A 9117-nucleotide genomic window follows, 5' to 3' on the forward strand; every position below is an offset into this window, starting at 1 on the left:
TTAATATTTTCATATAACGTTCAACAGGGTACATCCATCTCATATAAGCTGGTCCACACAATTGTGTCTCTTTCACAAGATGAACAACTAGATGTACCATTATGTCAAAAAATGATGGGGGAAAAAACATTTCAAGCTCACACAAAGTAATAACGATTTCTTTTTGCAACATTGGTAAGATCGCAGGATTGATCACCTTACTGCAAATTGACTTGAAGAAATAACACAACTTAGTTATAGAGCTTCTTACTTTTTCTGGAAGAATAGAACGTATACCTATTGGGAGAAAATGTTCCATTATAACATGGCAATCATGGGTCTTTAAACTCTTTAACTTGAGGTCTTTCATAGACACAAGTCTTCTAATATCTGAAGAGTACCCTTCTGGAACTTTAACTTCACTTAGAAACTTACACAATGTTTTTTTCTCCTTTCTAGATAGAGTATAAGCAGCAGGAGGTAGATATGTTCGTTTTCCTTTCTTCAAGGGTCCTAATTCAGTTCTTATTCCCATCGCTATCAAGTCCTTTCTTGCCTTAAGGCCATCCTTAGACTTTCCTTGTATATTGAGTAACGTGCCAATAACACTTTCAAATACATTTTTTTCAATATGCATAACATCAAGAAAATGTCTCACATACAAGGACTTCCAATACGGCAATTCAAAAAAAACTGACCTCTTCTTCCACCCACTTTTGACAAGTGTGTGGGCAAAAGGCTTGCCAAACTGAGTATCCAAATCTTTCACCTTTTCAAAAATTTGATCACCCGTCAATATAGGTCGAGCTCTGCCTTGTTCTTTCTCTCCATTGAACGCCTTTCTCCATCCACGGTAGTGATGATTTGAATTTAAGAATCTCCGATGACCGAGAAAGACATTCTTCTGACCAAACTCCAAGCGCTTCCAATCTGTTTTATCTTCACAAATAGGACACGCACATTGACCTTTTATGCTATACCCTGATAGATTTCTGTATGCTGGAAAATCATTAATTGTTCCAAACAACATCGCCCTCAAGTTGAAACTTTCTTTCCTATATCCATCATAAACCTCCACACCGGTCTCCCACAAAATCTTTAAATCTTCGATTAAGGGCTTCAAGTACACGTCTATGTCATTCCCTGGTTGTTTAGGTCCAGAAATCAACATAGACAACATCATGTACTTACGCTTCATACATAGCCATGGAGGTAGATTATAAATCATAATAATCACAGGCCATGTACTGTGTGAGATACTCTGGATACCGTGTGGGTTCATTCCATCAGTAGATAATGCCAAGCGAAGGTTTCTTGATTCTTCTCCAAATTCAGGATAATCATTATCAATTTTCAACCACTGTGGTGAATCTGCCGGATGTCGATACTTTCCATCTATAATTCTTTCATCTGCATGCCAGGTCAAGTGTCTTGAATCGGTTTCACTACGAAACATGCGTCTAAATCTCGGAATAACAGGAAAATACCACAAGACTTTTGCTGGAGACAACTTGTTCTTATATCGCGAGACACCGCATTTAGGACACTCATTTAACGATGCATACTCATTTCGAAACAAAACGCAATCGTTTGGACATGCATGTATCTTATCATAGCTCATGCCAATAGAGCACAACATCTTTTTGGTCTCATATGTTCGATTGGGAAGAACATTATCCTCAGGAAGCATATCTTTCAAAAGGGCTAATAACTCTGTGAAACTTTTATCCGACCACCCATTGCCCGCCTTTAAGTTGTACAACTTTAATACCGTAGACAATCTTGTGAATTTAGTGCAACCATCATACAAAGGTTTCTCTGCATCACTTACCAACCTCTCAAACATTTCGGGACAATCCTTAAGATCTCCTTCAAGTGCTTCTGCAATCTCTTCAACTCGATCACAATCGTATGTATCTGCGCCACTATAGTTTGAGGCATAGGTCGTACTATCCCCCGGTTCAACATTCTCGTTACTTTTCTCACCATGCAAATTCCAACATGTATAACTTCGATCAATTCCATGCCTCATTAGATGCGATGTCAACTGAACTGCGTCAACCCGTTTCCCATAACAACAACCCAAGCAAGGACATATCATTCTACTGGGGTCTTCGGCGTGCGCAACGGCAAACTTAACGAATTCTGATACCTCATTCTCGTACTCTCTCGACAATCGATTGGAAGACATCCATGTATTATCCATTACTAATTAGAATAAACAAAAAACAATTTCAGAAGAGTTCAAACACATTCGGACCTAGGTTTCTAATGATACTGGTGTTGACACAAAATCATATGTTCATAGGTCGTATAACCCTAACTACTGGGTAATGTAGTCCCATTGCATGCGCTATCATGGTCACTAAAAACCAACCGTCAATTTCCTATTGCATGCGCTATCATGGTCGAAACAAACGTAGCATAGACAACAATGAAACAAAAGTAACATAAAACAGAAATTGGGCAAAGCTAAAACAAAGCAATAACATAAAACAGAAATTGGGAAAAGCGTGTACCTTTGATTGGTAGAAGGAGGAAACGCGCAGTAATAATGTAGATCTAACAGAGGTGGAAGGAAAACGCCTTAAAACCCTAACGTGAAAAAGAACGAAAATAACAGATAGTGAAATAAAAAAACGCGCAGTATGTTATAATTTTAATGTTTACTAAAGGGGACATTAGAGGGCGCTTGTGGAAAAAAAGCGCCCTCTAAAGGGGGCCTAAGAGGGCGCTTATGAAAGCGCTCTCTAAGGCTTTACAGAAGCGCTTTATAAGCTGGAAATGCACATGGACTTATAACAGCGCTTTATTAAAAGCGCCCTCTAAGGGTAACCTTAGAGGGCGCTTTCTATAAAGCGCCATGTATTGTTGTCCCTCTATCTCCTCCTTATTTTTTCGTTTCACCTTAGAGGGCGCTTGTGGAAAAAAAACCCTCTAAAGGGGGCCTAAGAGGGCGCTTATGAAAGCGCTCTCTAAGGCTTTCCAGAAGCGCTTTATAAGCTGGAAATGCACATGGACTTATAACAGCGCTTTATTAAAAGCGCCCTCTAAGGGTAACCTTAGAGGGCGCTTTCTAAAAAGCGCCATGTATTGTTGTCCCTATATCTCCTCCTTATTTTTTCGCTTCACCTTAGAGGGCGCTTTGTTACAAAAGCGCCCTCTAAAGTGCGCTGTCTATTGCTCCTTATTTTTCGCTTCACTTTAGAGAGCGCTTTTGTAATAAAGCGCCCTCTAAGGTGCGCTGTCTATTCCAGTTTTTGGCGTAGTGATTGCATTTTGTTGGTACGTAGGCATGAGACTTTAAAAGTCTTGGCAAACATTAAAAATAATAAAAATGCTTCTTTTCTCATCCCTCTAATCTTTTTGCAAACAACACCCCTTTTCAAGCTAAAATATGCACAAATTTCAAAAAAGTTCCCATGGAGTACCATAGATGTTTAAAGTGCTAATATCTTCCCTTTGCATAACTAACCCCCGAACCCCTGCTCTCTTCTTGTTATTTTTGTTTTAAAATTTCCTTGAATTTTGTTCATACTTTTTCCCTTTTCCTTTGGAAACAATAAAAGCACGGTGGCAACTCTTGTTTTGCGAGTTAAGTTAATCAATAGCTTAATCTCAAATTTTTACCTCTACAACTAGATTCATGCATTGTCTCGGGGGTTTAGGGTACTTTATTGGAGCACATATGCATACCAAAAACACATGACTAAGTGAATTTATTTTTTCAAGGGTTCCAATTGAATTGTACTACCAGGCATGCCAAATATATAGTTAAACTTGAAATTTATGCAAAGGATCGACCACTAACTCTTAATAGTGATTTTCTTTCCTTCAAGCAACAACGTGGAGGATAGAGCTTTGTGCCTTCAAATGATGTGTTGGATATGAAACTAATATATTACAAAATGCATATAATTTGACTGGTTGGGGTGTTTAAAGTGACTAGAGAGTCAAGTATTGATAGTAAAACATTAGTCATATGTACTGGTGAAATTTGGTGTGACATTGAGAGTTTAGCCTTACTCATCTATTTACGCGAAAAATGTCAGAATTCCCTTTTTATGGGTGTTCGTGGTCCCCACGTTCGACTCACTATCTTCTTTTTAACGACTTGTTCTATTTATCAGATCTATAAATGTGTTGTTTTCTTCATATCGTGGTGCTGCGATCTCCATCCTCTTTGGTTGGTGGAACTATTAACATGGAACATGATTGTAATATCCAATTGTCTAGTTCTACTGTGTCTTAATTAAGTCAAACGTCTTGCAGACTACGATATATCCTATTAAACTTAAAAATTGAGTTGACTCACGTTCGCATGTGAAGATATCCGCTTGACTTGCTATCACCTAATAGAACTTCACCAATATACTTCTTGTCTATATTGTCGATTTTAACTAACATGTCATTTATTTTTAGATGCAAATATTATTTAATAGTGTTACAATTGCAATTTGAAAATGTTGGGAAAGGTGAACAAAATATTATAATATAACTAAAGATAGGGCAAATATAGATAATATGATATTAGTCATAGTCACATATATACGGTTCTTAATAGCTGCCGTAAATCCCTTTATCAAAAACTATAAACTAAATTATTCAACCACACAAGTAAACCGGATCCGGACGTGTTCTTTGTACGAATGGTTTGCCAAAGTAGAATAACTAGTTATGTTGCTGCAACATGCAATTAAAAACGTTAAATCAAGGACTAATTAAGTTAGGACATATGAACAAAAGCAACTTTCTACTAACTTTTTTAAAACTATAGTGCGCAAGATAAGGGCTCTTTTCTAAATGTTATCAGAAGAGACCAATATTTAATCCGTATTTTAAATTCCACGGTACTCATTTGTTGACAAAATGTTGAAGCTTTTTAAAATAAAGAAGTTCTATTCATGACCTAATTCATTCCGTTAATGTCCGAGATTTGTTTTTCTATATTGTTTTTGTAAAAAGAGCAGAGAAGAGCATCTACTCAAAGAGCCACTAAGAATCAGGTGAAGGCTGTGTGTGCGTTACAACAGGCATGCAATGCTAGACATGGTGCTTCATCCAATATATATATATATATATATATATATATATATATATATATATATATATATATATATATATATTATATATATATATATATATATATATTTTGTATGATTAAGTTGCAATTAGTTATCTCCTTCTGTTACAATAATCTTGTTTTAGGTCATGCTAAAGGAAAATAAGAATTCGGCTAAAAGGTAAATAAAGTTTGACCTAAAACTATTCAAATGCCAATTTGAAATCAAATTCTCCTGAATTATTAGTCTCAATCAAATATAGATTTTATTGATTTATAGTTTTAGGTGTAAGCGCCTAATGACTTGCAATAAATATCATCTATGTATATATTAAGGGTGATAAGGGGAGTTAATGAGGTGGAGAAATAATCAAAGGTTAAAGTAATAAGTAGGTCATGGTTCAATTCTTCCACCTAATAAAATAACAATTAAAACTTAAAAATAAAGAAGTAATTATTCAGTAACATTTGACATTTCAAAATAAATAAAATAAGAATAAATAATATTTCGACTATTAAGTTAATTGTCTCTTCGTATTTTTGAATTGGCATCTAGCAACTTGATTCCCTCCCTTTTAAGTATTTTGATCTTTTGGTCGGTGTCAATCCTCATTTTTAGGGTACTTGAGAGTCGCTCATTAGATTGATATTTAGACGATTTCTCTCTTGGAGTCATAGCTTTGTCAGTTTTGGGGGAGTAGTTTTTCTCAATTCTATCCTGATCTTCTATCTAGCTTTCCTAAATATGTCTATCAAGGTATGTAAGATAACTGTTTAGATCCATATAAATTTTCTTTGTGGAGGGGTTAAAGATGAGTCTAAAATCTCTTGAGTTAGACAAGCCAATGTTTTCAAGCCTAAGCAAAAAGGTTGTTTTGGAGTTTGAGATCTTCGTCTAGTCAATTTAATCTTTCTTGGGTAGTGGTGGTGCAAGCTGGTATTAGATGCGTCTGGTGTGTGGTGTGAGATCCTTGTTTCCATATATGGCTCTTAGAAGGTTTTGTCCCTTGAAATAGGTATGTTATTTGCTTTGAGGTCAACCTTCCCCTAGTGAAAAGGAATCTCTCTTTTAAGATCGATTCTACCTGCCCAGTCTGATTGATTTGTGGAGGGTATGTCTAAAAGGCGGTATTTATTCTTCTAACCTCTTTTAGGATGATCTATGGATAGACTCCAATCCTCTAAAGATTACTATTCCTAGGATCATTCAGATGTCACTTATCAACATCAAAAAGTAGGGGAGATGAGTCGTTGGGTATATGGTGTTTTGATTTGAGACTTTTAGTGGAGAAAATGTCTTTTTGTTTGGGAACACGAGATGATCAATAATCTTCTTCTTCATATTTAGGGTATTACTCTCTCCCTAGATAAAGATCACACGTGGCTAGTATTATTGAGGGAACCTCAAAAATTCTTATCAACCCGATCATGATCCTCATTTAGGAGAACTCAGCTCCTTCTAATGTGGTTGCCTTTTTCTGGAAACTTCTTAAAGATAAGATCCCTACTAGAGCGAATTTTCTCAAGAGTCAAGTTATTTTATACCTTAAGATATGTCTTGTAATTTATGTTTAGGTGGTTTGCAAACGTCTTCCCATCTCTCTATGACATGTGACGCAACAAAGGTTTGGTTGTACTCCCTCCGTCCCAAAATAATTGTCATATTTTGAAAAAATATTTGTCCCAAAATACTTATCACTTTAGCTTACCAATGCAGTTTTACTTTTTATCTTCCAAGTGTACCCTCTAATTAATATTTTTAATTTATTGTTTTTTCACTTTACATTAGTGCTAATTCAAATACACCAATAGTTGATAAGGATAATTTGGTAAATTAATATTCTATCTCTTTTATTTATTATATTTTCTTAATCTGTGTGAAAGTGTCATGTATAAAAATCATTTTGGGACGGAGGGAGTATACAATTTTTAGTTGTCTTGGTTGACTTTTAGTTTTACCTAGTGACCTCTCGATCTTCATAAGGATCTTATCAATTAAATAAGGTCTTAAATTGATTAGGAATTCTATTTTAAAAATTTATTCAATGAAGTATCTTTTGGATCAAATCACTCAGATTTTATATTATTTTTCGTTCCAAAAATAAATAAGAACCTCGCTATATAAAGGTACACACTATTATTCATCACATGTTTTTTCTCTTCTCTTGTTTTTGTAAGTGTCTACCTTTGTTACTATTATCGGCATTAATTTGGCTCCATTAGAGAGTCTTCGTATTGGAAATCATTCGCCTCCATCAAAGGCATATTAATCACAACTTCAATAAGAAAAGGATTTCTCCAAACCCCATGTGCTCAAGTCCTTCTACATGGATGAAAAGTTTGTCAAATATTTCTCCCCTATGAAAATGATTGTCATGGGTTACTCACAAAAGTCTTCATTAAAAACCTAGAACCAGTGTATCAAAGGACTATCCAAATTTTCTATGCAAATATCAAGTATGAAGGCATGTCTGTTACATCAAGAATCAGCGAAACCAAGTTTAGTTTTACCATGGAGGAATTTGAGGTTATTTGTAAAATATCAACTTATCGGAGAACCTACAATGTTAATGCTCCTAATGATTCTCTCAATTTCAACCATGTTTTTGCAATTGAAAGTTTCCTTATTAACCCAATGAGAGAAAAAAAAACCTCTAAAGAAAAAATTCATGAAAGCAAGTTGTCATTTCATGCATCGCCTTGTAACCAACGTGCTACATCTAAGAAGGGAAAGCCATGTTGAAATCTTAAAATAAGATGTAGTACCTACGTGGCTACTAACTCAAAATTTTCAAGTTAATCATACTTATGGAATGATTCGTGACATATTCAAGTACCAAATGAGAAATTCAGTAGGGTTACCTTATGAAAGTTTGATCACCAAGTTTCTGGTTAAAGTTATAATCAATTTAGATAATGAAATAACAACTTCAACTTCTGGGAAGATCGGTGAAAATCTCAAAGTTCGATCAAGGTCTGAGTTGGTGCTTAGGGCTTAGAGGATGTTCCGGTGGAAGAAGGTGATAGAAAGGATCATCAAGGACCATAAAGGACCATCTTCTGAAGGAATGTTTATGACCCTTTTAAAAATCACCCAATTGACTACTCAAGTTGTTCAAAAGTTGACCAAGGACGTTACATTCATCAAAAAGCAAGTTTCGGGAAAGCGAATAACCAATAATGATGATGATAGTAACATTTAGTAGTTGACTTGCATCTTGTTTGTTTATCACTTTTTAGTGTGTTTATATCCAATAATTCCATGATTTATTGTATTTTGGATATGTTTCCATCATATTAATAATACAATTTTTTCCTATTTGGAATTCTTGATCTATGTGTTTGAATTTATTATACGCCAAGTTAATAATAAGTGTTTTCCTGCCTTTTGATAATATCAAATGAGGAGAAGTATACTCTTATGGGAATTATGGCATACTCTCTATGTTTGTTAGGGGGAGTTTAATAACTCCAAATTTTTATCTCTATTTTTCTATTTCCTCCACCTCCCTGAGAAATCCCTTGTCATCATCAAAAAGGGGGAAATATGGATCTATGTGATTGCAGATATGCAACAGTTAGATGTTCACAATGATTTTGATGATGACAACACTATAATATGAAGTATTTATCTATGAATAAGAAGTTTTGCTAACCGATTGGCATAAGTTACCAATCTATTGGCTTAATGCTCCAATCAATGTTGTCTCAAAATTTTTTTGCTAACCGATTGGCACAAGATACCAATCAATTGGTGAATTCCAAAAATGTTTGGAAAAAGATTTGGATAACGTTTTAGTCACTTGGCTTGGTTTAGAAAATAATTTTCAAGATAAAAACATTTTAAAATGATATTTTAAGGTGTGCGTGAGAGAGAGTTACCTTAGTACTTCTAAGTTACTTTCTTACTTTTACAAAAGTCGTGTCACTGAGACAGACAAACATGATCTGACGAGCTTTCACACTTTATCCGAGGCTTCAAGATTCTTTTCTAGATTTCTTATGATCATATATTGTTAGATACCCAAAAGTGCTTATTTGAGCTATCAAATATGGGTATCTTTCACTCCATTTCC

The sequence above is a fragment of the Lathyrus oleraceus genome, chromosome 6 (assembly GCF_024323335.1).
Source record: "Lathyrus oleraceus cultivar Zhongwan6 chromosome 6, CAAS_Psat_ZW6_1.0, whole genome shotgun sequence".
In the NCBI taxonomy this organism is placed as follows: Eukaryota; Viridiplantae; Streptophyta; class Magnoliopsida; order Fabales; family Fabaceae; genus Lathyrus; species Lathyrus oleraceus.